The 13840-nt window shown below is 49.1% G+C and overlaps 1 long non-coding RNA gene and 1 pseudogene across 1 annotated transcript; one reads left to right on the top strand and one right to left on the bottom strand.

Annotated features, from left to right (window-relative positions):
• The first annotated feature begins 1562 nt into the window (after positions 1–1562).
• LOC124663346 lies at positions 1563–6166 on the top strand (annotated as a pseudogene).
• Positions 6167–7492: 1326 nt separating this feature from the next.
• LOC124699738 lies at positions 7493–8239 on the bottom strand. The gene is made up of 3 exons (XR_007001502.1): positions 8185–8239; positions 8059–8101; positions 7493–7614 (listed from the first exon to the last, which is right to left on the bottom strand). It is a non-coding gene; the product is annotated as an uncharacterized LOC124699738 (long non-coding RNA).
• Between the last annotated feature and the right edge of the window lie 5601 nt (positions 8240–13840).

The raw sequence follows: 13840 nt of genomic DNA, 5'->3' as shown, positions 1-13840 counted from the left end.
ATTCAATATCATACTGGAGACGTACACAACGTGAAGAGGTATTGCAGATTTCAGCCAATTCTCACACTAAAAAATAGAAACATTAAATGCTCATGGATTAACCTCAGCCACACAATCATCGAGTGCACCCAAGCTCGGGTGTAATTCGTCCGCATTCGAGTCGATACACACATGCATGTGGAGCAGTAGCTTGCTAGGGAAAGCACTGGCAATGCCATACAGTGTACTACACCACCCTTCCTACCCGTGCGTGTGAGAAACTAGGTAGTAGGTACATTAGTAGCTAGCTCGTACATGGAGGGGCGGGAAAAGCAAAAGGCTGCATTTGAAACTAGCAAGTGATCATGCTGATGGATTATTAACTAACTAGTTAGCTAGCTACTCTAGAAATAAATCCTATATAGCAAATAATGGTGTGTCAGAAAAGGTCCATTTCTGAATTTCCTTCTTAAAAACAGAAAGGTACTAGTTAAGCTTATTATATTAATCAATGCAAGTTTAATTAGCTTAGCTAATGCTACGGAGGTATTTCTATTGTATAAATACAAATCAATTGGGCATGAGCTGAGCACGTGATGAGCTAGGTAGATTGATCGATCAATCAGTTTGCATGCACGAGCACGTTTTTTTCATACAGACGCACATGAAAAGGGGGCGATGATTAATAATAAAGCTAGTCTGGCATGTTGGTGTATAATTATACTCTGCATGTTCCAAATTAATTGGCACATACTCACTTCGATTGGATTTAATCGACGCGGATGGAGGCCTGTCCATGCACATCATTAGCAGGTAGGTGCATCGATTAATTCAGTCCGAAGGTAGTAGTTATCTAGATTTACATGTACGGAGTATGTACTAAGACGTTTTTTAGTATTTGAAATGGAGGAAGTAATACAATCTAATACTCCAATAACTGGATCTTTCTTTTTAGAGAAGCAAAGCTAGCCTTATCAGCTTGAACCAAAATCCCGATGGATCGGTCATTTTCTTTTTCCTTATCTCTCATCCCTCCTATGTGTTGTTTTGCTCATCGGCACATGCACCGATTTAGTAGATATACAAACTACGTACTCCTATAGCTACAAACTGATTAATGAGCATTACGTGTTGCACGGATTTCACGGCGAGAGTGCCATGCCTGCTGCACTCTCCATCGATTAGAACGGCTTGGTTTGCTGGCTTGAGAGAAGAAGCAAACTAGTTGGCTGTTGGCCCTGCATGGGTGCATGCTTTGATTATTCCAATGGAAACGCGGTCACCGTGTACGATTTTGGTCGCTCTCGCTCGCGTGGGTACGAAACGAAATCTACCCATCACCTAAAACCGCCAATCGGTTTCTGCGAGACCAGAAAATTAAATTAATACCGATAGATATTTGCATGCATACGCGTAGTGGGATTAGCACAGGCATCATTTTATTTATTCGGGCCGGTGCTTGCTTTCCCGCCACGTGACATGCCGTTGGCCCGCACCAAGCTGTGCTCCTCCACAAGTGCGTCCTTAATAGGGAGTTGATCTCCCTCATCTGTGCCACCGGGTTCGCCGCGCTGGAAGAGGTCATGTGGGCGCCTGTCCTACTGACGGCCCCGCACCAGGATCCGGCCCCCTTCGCCGTTGAGGTTGAAAAGGAAGCGGATCATTCCGATGCTATCGGCGGTCTAGAAGATGATATTGGTGGCGTTGAGCTCGACACGCCGGTGGCGATGGGGACGCATGCCATGGTGCCGATATCCTCATGGCCGCCCCGCACCTCGGCATCCATGTATCCATGGTCGACGCATTGCTACGACGGCGGAGAGTGACCCAATCCCTGTCTTGTTGCGGCACCTCGGCCTTGTTGTGTGCTTCTTTGTGGCTATTCACCGGCGGTGGACATGACCATATATGTGCACGTAATCCCAAAAGGCAACCGGCCACGTTTTCGTCCCATCCCCGGGTCCACTATTTTGTTCTATATCGATGTATATATTGAAGAAAGAAAACATTAGTGATCACTTAAATCTGTTTTTTTCCCTCCGTCATAAAAAGTGACTCCACATTTTTTATACAGAGGTGTCTATAACTTAAATGCAGTGCCTAAAACTGAAAACAAATTCAGGAAACATAGTCAAGTCCAATCCAAATCCCTGCTACCAAATTTGCATTTTGCTAAATAGGGATTTGGGAAAGAAATAAAGTACTTGTATAGACAAATTGGAGAGGAATACAGCACCGAAGCCGAATCAGAAGCTGGTCAGCTGCTGGTCCTCCGGCTGACACCGCGGCGCTCGTGCCTGCGGGCTGAGGCGACGGGGGCAAAGGTGAGGCGTTGCTGTTCCTCCAAAATTCCCAAACCTAGCTTCGTCAAGGGCTCAAGCCGCCTCCATGGTTTCAGTTCAGCCCCACGGTTCTCTTTCCAGTCGCATGTCTTTTTTTTTTCTCCTTTGTCTGTTTCAGTGCAGCTTAATATCGATCAATTCGATGGATTTGGTTTACTGTATTTTATTTTTGCGGTACCTGGTAGTAGTACGTTTCGTTCCGCGACAAGAGGCGGTGAAGTGCATGCTTAATTTGCTTTGGTTGAGTCGCTATTTAATTTGGTTAGCGGAAACGAGTCGCCGCTTTATCTGCTTGCGTGCGCGTGCGCCCGGTCCCACGTGCAGCGGACGAGGCGCAGTGGCGGCGGAATTGGTGGCCGTGCTGCTGCTCGCGCTGTGTGGCCGCGGAGCCACGGGATTAGACGACGACGGGGAGCTGCTCATGCTCTTCAAGCGCGCGGTCACCGCTGACCCGCTCGGCGCTCCCGCCCGCCACCCAAACCAGCTCCACGGCCAACCTCACCTCCACCACCGACGGCACCCCCAGCTCCACAGCCAACCTCACCTCCACCACCACCAGCAAGAACGGCACCACCAACGGCACCACCGCCTCAGCGGCGACGGTGTCGCGCGTCATCGGGCTGGTCCTGCCCAACGCGCAGCTCTCGGGCACGCTCCCGGCCGACCTAGCCCGCCCGCAGCACCTGCGCCACCTCGACCTCTCGGGCAACAACATCACCAGCACGCTCCCGCCGGCGCTGCTCCACAACGCCACCGAGCTCCGGGTCCTCTCCCTCGCCGGCAACGACATCACGGGCGCGCTCCCGGACGGCGCGCCCTCGCGGGGCCTGCAGGAGCTGAACCTCTCCGACAACGCGCCGGCCGGGTGGCTGCCCGGCCCCCTCCTCGCCGCGCCGGGCCTCGCCGTGCTGGGGCTGGCCAACAACTACCTCGCGGGCGAGCTCCCCGCCGGCGGGCTCGGCGCGGAGCTCCAGGTGGTGGACCTCAGCAGCAACTACTTCCGCGGCGGCCTCCCGCCGGACTTCGGCGGGGCGAGGCTGCGGCTCCTCAACGTGTCCGCCAACCGCCTCACGGGCGCGCTCCCCGCGGAGCTGTCCGACGCCGTGCCGCCCAACGCCACGGTGGATCTCTCCGGCAACAACTTCACCGGCGCGGTCCCGCCGGCAGGGCTCTTCGGCGCGCAGCCGGCGGAGGCGTACGAGGGGAACCCGGGGCTCGCGGACCGCCGGTGAGGCGCGCGTGCTCCATCCCGTCCTCGCTCTCCGACCCGCCCAACGCCACCGACTCGCCGCCGGCGTTCGCGGCCATCCCCAAGAGCGCCGCCCGGGCCCCGCCGGGCTCCCCGACGCGCAGGCCCGCGCGGCGGCCGGGGAGGCTCCGCCCTCTCACCATCCTCGCCATCGTCGCCGCCGACGTCGCAGGCGTCGGGCTGCTCTTCTTGCTCTTCCTCTACGTCTACCACGCCCGCAAGAAGCGGCGCCGGGAGCGGGAGGAGAACCCGACGGCGCCGCAGCAGCGAGAAAAACAACAGCCGCCGCCGCCGTCGCCAAAGAAGACAAGCCGTCCGCGTCCGCAGGGTGCTGCATTGGCGGCGGCCGGAGCGACGGCTCGGAAGAGAGCTCCGACTGCTCGGCGTCCTCCTCCTCGGACGCCGCGTCCGACGATGGGCGTCCGTCGTCTTCGGACCCGAAGAAGAGAGCCGGGAGCTTCATCGGCTGGACCACCCCGCAGCACCACAGCAAGAAGCACGAGCCGCAGCAGGCGCCCGCGCCGGCGACGCTCGTCACCGTGGACGGCGGCGGCGGCGAGCTCGAGATGGAGACGCTGCTCAAGGCGTCGGCCTACATCCTCGGCGCCACGGGGTCCAGCATCGTCTACAAGGCCGTGCTCGCCGACGGCACCGCGCTCGCCGTCCGGCGGATCGGCGAGAGCGGCGGCGCCGACAAGCTCAAGGACTTCGAGGCGCAGGTGCGCGCCGTCGCCCGGTTCCGGCACCCCAACCTACTCCGCCTCCGGGGCTTCTACTGGGGCGCCGACGAGAAGCTCCTCATCCACGACTACGCCGTCAATGGCAGCCTCGCCAACATCGCATTCACCAGTAAGTTCTAAACTCCATTGTTACACACAAGCTTTTTGTTCTTCTTCCTTCAAAAAAAAAAGCTTTTTCTTCTTCTTCTGATGGAACTCCATTTGGACAACTTTTTTTTGCAAATTTGCATGAAATTTGACATGGTAGTATCTAGTAGCTGCATTATCCATTTATAATTTCGGTCAATTGCTTGTATACTACTACGATGGTCAAGCATGATCCATTTTGCTTAAAAAAATGCAGGATGCAACAGCATTTAGTCCTAGTACTGTGCCGTACCTTGAGTGCTGCTAATTTTAGTGTTTCATCTGCTGCAAATAAATATACTACGTACAAGTTAATTGGCGCTGGTCATAGTTACTCATAATTTGGCACTAATGGCAGAAATCATCAACTACAGCAACTTTTCTGAAACTTTATTTGGTACTCCTAGTACTCTTCACTTGCAAATGAAGCAAAAACACCTGAAGGAAATGCAGTACTACCTGGTTTTAGTAACAGCTCTTGGTTTCTCTTCTGAACCAAAAAGATGCAAATTGACATAGAAACAATTTGCTGGTACTAGTAACTGACAGAAATTTACTGCAATTTTGCATGAAATTTAACACTGTGTCTAGCTGCATTATTCTTTCATAAATTTGGTCAATTGCTTGTACTACTAGCGAATAGTGATTGACTACGTCGTCAAGCATGATCCACTTGCTAACAAAATTAAGGATGCAACGGCGTCCGTCCTTGGCAAAAGTGTCAACTCTAATCGTAGTACTGTACTACTCACTTAGTACCTTGAATGCACAAACCAGTACTGCTACTTTTGGTGTTTCTTCTGCTGCAGATAAATAGTAAGTTATCTGACGGTCATAATTTCTCATAATTTGACACTAATGACAAAAAACATCTGCAACAACTTTTTGAAAACATGATTTGGTATCACTACTGTTCACTTGCAAATGAAGCAAAAAACCTGAAGGAAATATGCAGCAGTTCTTGGTTTCTCTGTAAAAGCAGTACAACAGTTGTTGATGTTGTTGTGTTCGATCAATTGCAGGGAGGATGGGCGCTTCGCCGATGCACCTAAACCTGGAGGCGCGGCTGCGGATCGCGCGGGGCGTTGCACGGGGTTTGGCATTCATCCACGAGAAGAAGGGCGTGCACGGCAATGTGAAGCCATCCAACATCCTTCTCGGCGCCGACATGGAGCCACTGGTCGGCGACCTAGGCCTGGACCGGCTGCTCTCTGGCGCCGCCCTCCACCGGAACACCGGAGCGTCGGCGCGCCTCTTCGGGAGCAAGCGGTCCATGCACTCCACAAGCAGCCTGCCGGACCTGTCCCAGATGCCCGGTGGCGCCAGCCCGTCATGCGCCTCCACCTCGTCGACAGCTCTCCCGCCGTACCAGGCGCCCGAGTGCCTCAAGAGCCTGCGGCCAAGCGCCAAGTGGGACGTCTACTCCTTCGGCATGGTGCTCCCGGAGCTGCTCTCCGGGCGGGTCTACTCCGAGGTGGAGCTCTGCCGGTGGCACGCCGCCGGGTCCGTCGCCGGCACGTCTGATCTCGACCAGCGGGGCCGTGTGCTGCGGATGGCCGACCCCACGCTCCGCGGCGACGACAACGAGGACGCACTGCTCGGCTGCTTCCGGCTCGCCTTCGCCTGCTGCGCCATGGCGCCTCGGCAAGCGGCCGTCCATGAGGGATGTTGCCGCTCTCCTCGACAGGATACAGGCCGCACCCTTGTCCAACTCCATTGAGACTCCCTAGTGATGGATGCCAATAAATTGACAGGGAACCATGTTAGGATACTAGTACAATTTTTTACTGAATTTTAATGGCGAGCTTAATGTGTTAGCTGTTTGTAGATGACCTTTGTCACTAATTTTGATGATCCAGCTGTGATTAACCCCTTTTTGTTCCTACATCATATTGTTCGTTCTGCTCCTGTTCATTGCAAGAAGTGTTCTATACTTCTATGGTGCCATCTTCCATGGCTATTAAAATGGAAGAAACTTTGTGTTGGGTGATGCAGAGTTCAGTGTCTGGAGCAGATAAACAGGCAGCCGTGTCTTCTGGGAAGCGGAGGTTCTTTCTTGTGCATTTCACCTCGATGCAGATGCTAAGTAGCCTAATTAGCCCAAGTGGCAAAGAGGATTAGTGCAAGATGAGTACTGATCCAGTGAACAATTCTTATAGGTGTACAGCTAGGACCAACACTGCCTGTGCAACTTGAATAGCTCAAGATGGCTGGAGCTGGACAGACCGGCTTCTCTGTCCAAGCTAGTATTTCAGATTGCAAATCTCTGCTATGCCTATACCATCAATGTTAACCATGAATCGGTCTACAAGATTGAGTGCACATTGTTTCTGTTTCAGCTTGACACCATACTATGTTCTAGTTAGGCCCTCCAGGTGAAGAAATCTGGAGAAATTAAATGGCTTAAAAAGAGGTCAAGCTATGCTGCAAGAGTGAGGAAACTTACATGTGTACTTGATGCAGATACTCGCCGCAGCTCAGCAAACATCCGCCTGTTGTCATGAGCCAACTGATAAAGGGTAGTTCAGAGAGCTACAAAGGGTTCAGAAAATAAAATTCCTTCAGGCTAGACCAGCAGGTGGTCAAACGTGACATGACCCTGCCAGACAATCCCAAGGATTAAAACAGCACAGCATTTTCCTCCGAAAGCACAATGATGCTGAAACAATGGCCAGGAACCAAATCACCACGGCTAAAATGATTGAGATAACCAAACAAACCTAATTTGAGAACAAACGATGTATCAAATGATAAACTTTGTTCCTCTTGTCCCTTGTACAGGACTACACACACAACTGATTGCGAATGCCATAAGCACGCCGGAGTTTTGATATTTCAACGCACATCTAAATCACCACATTGCATTTGCAGCTCATAGCATTGGCCATTTTAGATCTTGTTGAATTGTTAGAAGAAGCAACCAAAGGATAAATTTATTCCACACGTACAGAATTACACATACAAGATTACCGTACTTCTATTTTGCAGGCCTACAAGATTACGGATAAAATTACACACTGGAAGTTCATATCACAGCTTGAAGCAAAAGCTCTTCAGTATATGCACATGAAAATCACCACGCTGAATTTGCAGAGCCTTGGCCATTTTAGATCCCGCTGAGCGTAATCACGATCGTGCGAGGAGTAGGGTCATCACGATGTTCACAAAGCCATATACCCTGGCATCGGAAAAAACAGAATGACCAAGATTAGGTAACAATATAGTACATGACCAAGTTGACCGCTGAGTTTTAGCCAGCGTTACTCGGATACCGATACAGACAACGGACGACACGTGCATCGGAACCGAACTCATATTCAAGTATCAGTTTGGGTAGAAATTAAGGATGACACGGCAAATGCCACTGGACCATTGACACAGGTAGTGGTAAATGACTAGGATTCAGACGTTCGATTTGGCAATGAAATTTATGACCCATTTATCCGTGTAGAATTCAGTTGCTGCTTACATTGGTTGGTTGACACCCCCAGGTAAAACATGCTGCGTATACTTAAAACTCAGACCTGACACATAAGGATACTGAACCTTTGTACACAATACACCAGGTCCTACAGTTCTATTACAGTACATATTTTATCACGAAACCAAAAATTCTCTATACCTGCCAAGTTCCCATGTTGAGACGCCCGTCGGTGATAGGAATCCTGAAGACAGATGCAAAAATTTCACTAATATTTCGGAGATGCTTTGAGTTGTTGGGAAGAGGGGAGAGGGAAGGAGGACGTACGTCAAGGCACAACCAAACATCGAAGATTTAATATGTGCCGGCATGTCATCAGGTCCTGCAATAGGAATCTGAGTATTACTAAGTGATCTAGCCATGTAGATTATGGTTTTTGCATGTTCTAACAGCAACAAAATAAAGCCATATATATTAATGGAATTCTTGAACAGACCTCATCAATCAGCAAAAGGGGGGAACAATCTTCTCATCCAAAAAAACTACATGAAGACAATAACAGCTCAAGTATTCACGGCCCAGTGAGAGCCAGCCCATTCGTGGCCCAAGTGATGCTCTTACAACTTACGTGAGAGATGGGCAAAGGCTATTTCTGCCTGGCTGCTGTTTTTGCCCAAAGCTAGGCCACTAGTCTCAGGTGTCGACACGTGTCTGTAGTTGGGCCATTTTTCCACCGAATTCGGTTGGAAGATGTCGAAATCTGCGTTCCGCCGGTCTGCCTAGTTCTGGGCAGGTTTTTTTCCGGTTTGCCTGAAATTAGGTTGGGTTTTCCATCGGTTCTTCCGGTTTGCCCCATTTAGGCCAAAATTAGGCTGTTTTGGCAGGATTGCTGTCTTCCTTTTGTGCCCAAATCGATTGCCCTTTTCTTGATAATAATTTCCATTTGTACATGCTACCACCAAACTGCTTAGCCTGTTCATCTCCATCCATCACATGCGCCGGTGCAACATAAGCCAACACCAATTTAGTTTCTGACTAAAGACATAATTAGTACTAATTAAGCACAAATGATCAACTACTAGCTTCTCCAGCTCGGTCCATCCTATATACTAAGGCAGCATCCGGTTCACGTGGTTCTTATATTAATAGTGCTGATTTAGTTAGTGTTGAGCAATGCTGATTAGTTTCTGATTAAGTAAATAGCTATGTTCAAAACAAAGATTACGTAAATAGTAGCTAGTACTACACGCTCCGCGTCTCGACGTATGGAGCGGTCCGTGGCCAGTCGCCGGTTCTTGCACGGACCTATGGCCGGTCGGCAATGCTAGCTCCAGCCGCCGCTGTGAAGTGATCCTCCGCCCGCTTCTCGGCGTCGCCGCCGCGTATTTGACCATCGTTTATGTCGAAATTTAGGCTGTTTGTATGGTACGTACATTGTCTTGTCCGTGCAAATTATTGAGGCATATATATTGCGGTCTCAGCCGCTCTCGTGTTTTGATCAAACTCGGCGTCGTGGCTGACTAATAGTAGTACTCTTCAAAACCGGTCTCTTCAGACTTGCTATGTGTGGAAAAGCCACGGTTGAACCTGGGTGCACGTGAATCCAGGTTGGAAATGCATTTTTGAAATGTGAAAAAATTCTGAAAAAAAATATCGGGGTACGTATGCATGTTCCATGTGTGCGTAGAAAGTTTTCGCAGAGAAACCACTTTTTTATTTCAGAATCTAAAAAATACAAAATACGTCACATATGTACTGCTATATAGCCCTGTAAAATTTCACTTTTTTGCCGAGGCAAAATAAAATGTTTTTTCAGAACGAAACTCATGTCCAGGGCACATGTTTGAGATCATCTTTGCAATTATTTTGTGTTTCGATTTTTGAAACATGTTTTGACATCACAAACCCACTTTTGAAAAAGTTGGTTCACATACACTCAGGTTCACAAAAGTCGGTCTCTGTGTGGAAATGTTGTGTGTTACATGCATCTACGTGAAGGAGGTGGCACTAAATCACTAAAAGTGAGTTCACATACACTCAGGTTCACAAAAGTCGGTCTCTGTGTGGAAATGTTGTGTGTTACATGCATCTACGTGAAGGAGGTGGCACTAAATCACTAATCAAGCATTAGCTAGTACATGCTGCGGGGTCTTCGAAGCTAGCTAGTACATGAATTTTGTTCCAATTATTAGCTATGATTAATCACTAACTACCTAGATAGTTGCGCATCCGACCGGACAAAATTATCATTGGCCATGTAACTTTCCATTTTCTCGGTGTAATGTATAGCCATCGTACACGGCCATAGTCATTACCTACAATCCTACATGGCGGAAAGCTCCGGCCGAGAGGATGTGTGACGAGAGCGGTCCATGGATATGTAGTGTGCGCAACTCCATCTCCTGGTGCGAGTATATTAGCATCTCTAGTTTCAAAGTGCTCAATAAAACTATCAAAACCTTGTTAATTAGTCCGGGTATAGAATCGGTACCGCAAATAAACTACAAGGCTTTGACAATATGCTTACAAGAACTCCAAGTTTATGACTATACATACCTCATATCATGCCGAAATTAAGTTTGTTCCATTTCGCTCCTAAGATTCTATTAAAATCTTCATCAGATAGAAAATACTATGGAAATAATCGTCATCTCCTCGATGGTTTGATTCAAAACAAAATGGTAGGAAGTACAAAATGACCAATTTTGAAGTGGGGAATATGACATCATGTTGATGGGAGGCGAGTCGCATAGAGAAACGACGGGTCGTGCTCTTCAAATAGATCGTGAGAGTTCTCATGATGCCCATTTCTTTACCAAGGAGAGGAGGTGTCAACCAATTGTGACATCAAGGTCTCATGCATGTGACCAAGTGGTCGTCTGTATGCAATTCCATCGGTGACTACCATGCCTTCGGCTACTTTCTTTCCCAAACTTATGTCCCGGCGTTTTCTGGACCAAATTTGGGGCACCGTTCCCGTCGCGGCGGTTCTCCAAGATTAATTTGTCGCCTGGATGATATCCGGCCCATTTCATCCATGGGCCACATCACACCTGCTCTCTGCATGGTCCATGCATGCCCAACTTTGTGTTGCCTGCCAAAAGTTTCACGGATAACTCACATGCCCTAAATTTGGGCTTAGGCGGGGACCATTTCGACAATATTGGGAAGTTCTTAGGAAGCTACGGCTTTCAAAAGTGCATGCAATAAGAGTTTACACAAGTACATCTGACTATAGTGCACATGCAATGATAGGATTTCATCTCCACAGAAGAATCCATGCTCGGAAAGCTAGGGTTTGCGGCGGTTCCGGGGAGCTAAGTTTTCCAAGCCTCATACTTTTCATCGCATTTCCTACTACTTTGGCATGCCATGTTGTAGCCGAACCCTCCTACTTTAGGAACTTCCTACCACCTTATGTGCCTCTACCGTGGCAGGCTTCATTACGTTATGCTAGTTGGCGCCCATGAAATGGCAGGTATCCCAACATGCATGCAATGTCGATCCACGTGCATTGAGATGACGGAAATGCACACGAGATGATGAGCATGAATTTCACACGTGTCCACGGGCGGGGGAATAAGGGCTATCAAAGTAAACTTGGAACAACAATAATAGGGATGGCACGCTTACCGGGACATCGTTGAGGCCTCCCTCCATGCCCGTACTTACCGATACTTGTCTCTTTATTTATTCCGATATGTAAAGAGAAATGCAGCATAAAAATAATCACTCGATCCGGAGTCCGGATGACTGGTCCATGAAATGCGGGAGTAGTCAAAGAAACGACGAATTTCAGTTTGCTAGAACTTAAAGCAACGAAAACTAAAGTTTGCAAATATATTATGTAAGGAATATTATTCAAAATGTATTATGTAATTAATAATATTATTTGAAAAATATAATTAAATCGTGTTTAAATTGATATTTAACCCTTTGGGCGCTTCATTAGTTATGCAATAAAAATCTCACAGTAGTGCATCGATGACACCTTGATCGTTCTCACCTACCGCCAGTGGTACTTATCCCTGCCATCATCGACGGCTCCTCCATGCACCTCCTAACGCTAGGTGTATGTTCTGGAAAAATAGCTAACTCCCATGAGTCGGCACTAGCGCAGTGTAGAGGACGAACCATAGGGCGGCGGTGGAACCCCTGTGCTGTAAAAGGATGGTATCGTCATATGACTATTCTATAAGGGGTAGGCGAGGAATAATGGTAGTGCCGTTGGCTCCTCCATAAACACCACCATCGGCAACAAGACAAGAAAACAACCCCCCGAAGAACACAGTTAACATCCAGAACCACCGCTTATGGCTTCTTTGGCCACCATGACTTCTCAAGCGACGAAGCCGCCACCTTGGTGTCAGAACCAGTTGAAAAGCACAACAGGATCACCACAAATAATTGTGGCTGATGACCCAATCGAGAGAGAACGTGCAACAAATAATTATTTTCTATTTTCTCAACATATACAAGGTATAGTAGCTTACAATTAAGAATCAACTTTTCGTACTGGAATTTCCACACACGGTTTTTGAGAGATCATTTATGTTTCATCAGTTTTCCCGCCGAGATATTCAGTTTCAGAAGTTTTTCCGCGTTTTTCAGTTTTAGAAGTTTTCGGAAGTTAACTTTGTGTAAGCAATAGGTGTAAAGCAATACAAGATCACCGCAAATATGTTGGGCCAACGAACCAATCGAGAGAACATGCATAGGTAACCTCTTCAGTTTTGGTAGTTTTCCCGCCCAAATTCTCGTTTTGGAAATTTTCCCGCGTAACTTTTTTTCCACAGCTTTCTCACCATACATGGTTGCATGAGCAATCAAAGGAAAATATGCATATCGGCTGGAACCAAAGCAACAACCTAGCTGGAATATGGTTAATTACCATTGATGATGAGCTACATATTTTCCATGGGCTTATTTTCATGTGCTTTTTGGTAACTTATCTATTTTTATCATGAGAGATAAGGATTTACACCTATAACATTGGAAGCTGTGAGTCCATTCAGAACCGCACGTGCCTCTGCGCGAGCCCACAGGAAGGAGCGCCGAGATCAGCTACGGACGGCTGTACCCGCCGCCGGACCTCCGCGCCTATCCCGCCTTCGTCGTCGACTCCTACAGCTGGTACAGTTGGCGCAAGACCGAGGACAATCCGAGGAGGCAGGCGGGCTTCCTCGGTGACAAGGACTTCCCGTTTGAGCGGCCATCGCCGCCCCGTCGTTGAACATGACAGCCGTCGGTGCCTCCACAGGACGACGAGGACTACAACGCGCTAGCCTACCACAACGAGGAGGCTAATGACGATAGCGGCAACGACTTCATCGCCTGCATTTTCCACGAATGGCAGGCGGCCATGGCAGAGGTCCGGAAGTTCAACTTCCCGGCGACGATGACCAACGACTAGATCGAGAGGCTCGGCGTCCTCATCTCGGAGGTGGACCGACCAGGTGCAGCCGCCGCTGCCCCGGTACGCCACCGGCATCATGCCGCCGGGCCTCACGGAGGAAGAGGCCCTACGACGGGTGCTCCGGAACTCGGCCCCGCAACGGCCGCCCTGCGACTCCACCACCACCTTTGGGGTATAATCCGTGGGCAGCTCCACCTCCACCACCGGCGTGGACTGCTCCACCTCCATCGCCGGCGGCACCGGCGTATGTTCTGCTGGTTGCCAACTGGTCGTGGTTAGTACCGGATTTTGTCGTGCTCGTCGACGACGAGGAGGAGGAGTAGGCGTTAGTTTTTATATTTTATATTTTCCTTTCTTCACGATTTTGATCATTTGGGCCAACGCAAACGGACGCGCACGGATATTTTGGGCGTCCAAAATGCGCCGCCCCGTTGGAGATGCCCTTAGAGACGTAAAGCTAGCTAGTTTTACGATTAGGTGATCTAGCTTGGTTTTAGTGCCGACATTGTTGTGCTTATTAGTACCGAGTATTACCCCTTATTCCATGTGCCGTTTAAGTTGCGTGCT

The sequence above is a fragment of the Lolium rigidum genome, chromosome 1 (genome assembly GCF_022539505.1).
Source record: "Lolium rigidum isolate FL_2022 chromosome 1, APGP_CSIRO_Lrig_0.1, whole genome shotgun sequence".
Lineage (NCBI taxonomy): Eukaryota > Viridiplantae > Streptophyta > Magnoliopsida > Poales > Poaceae > Lolium > Lolium rigidum.
The sequence above is the reverse complement of the archived record's forward strand: the minus strand, read 5'-3'. Positions and strand labels throughout refer to the sequence as shown.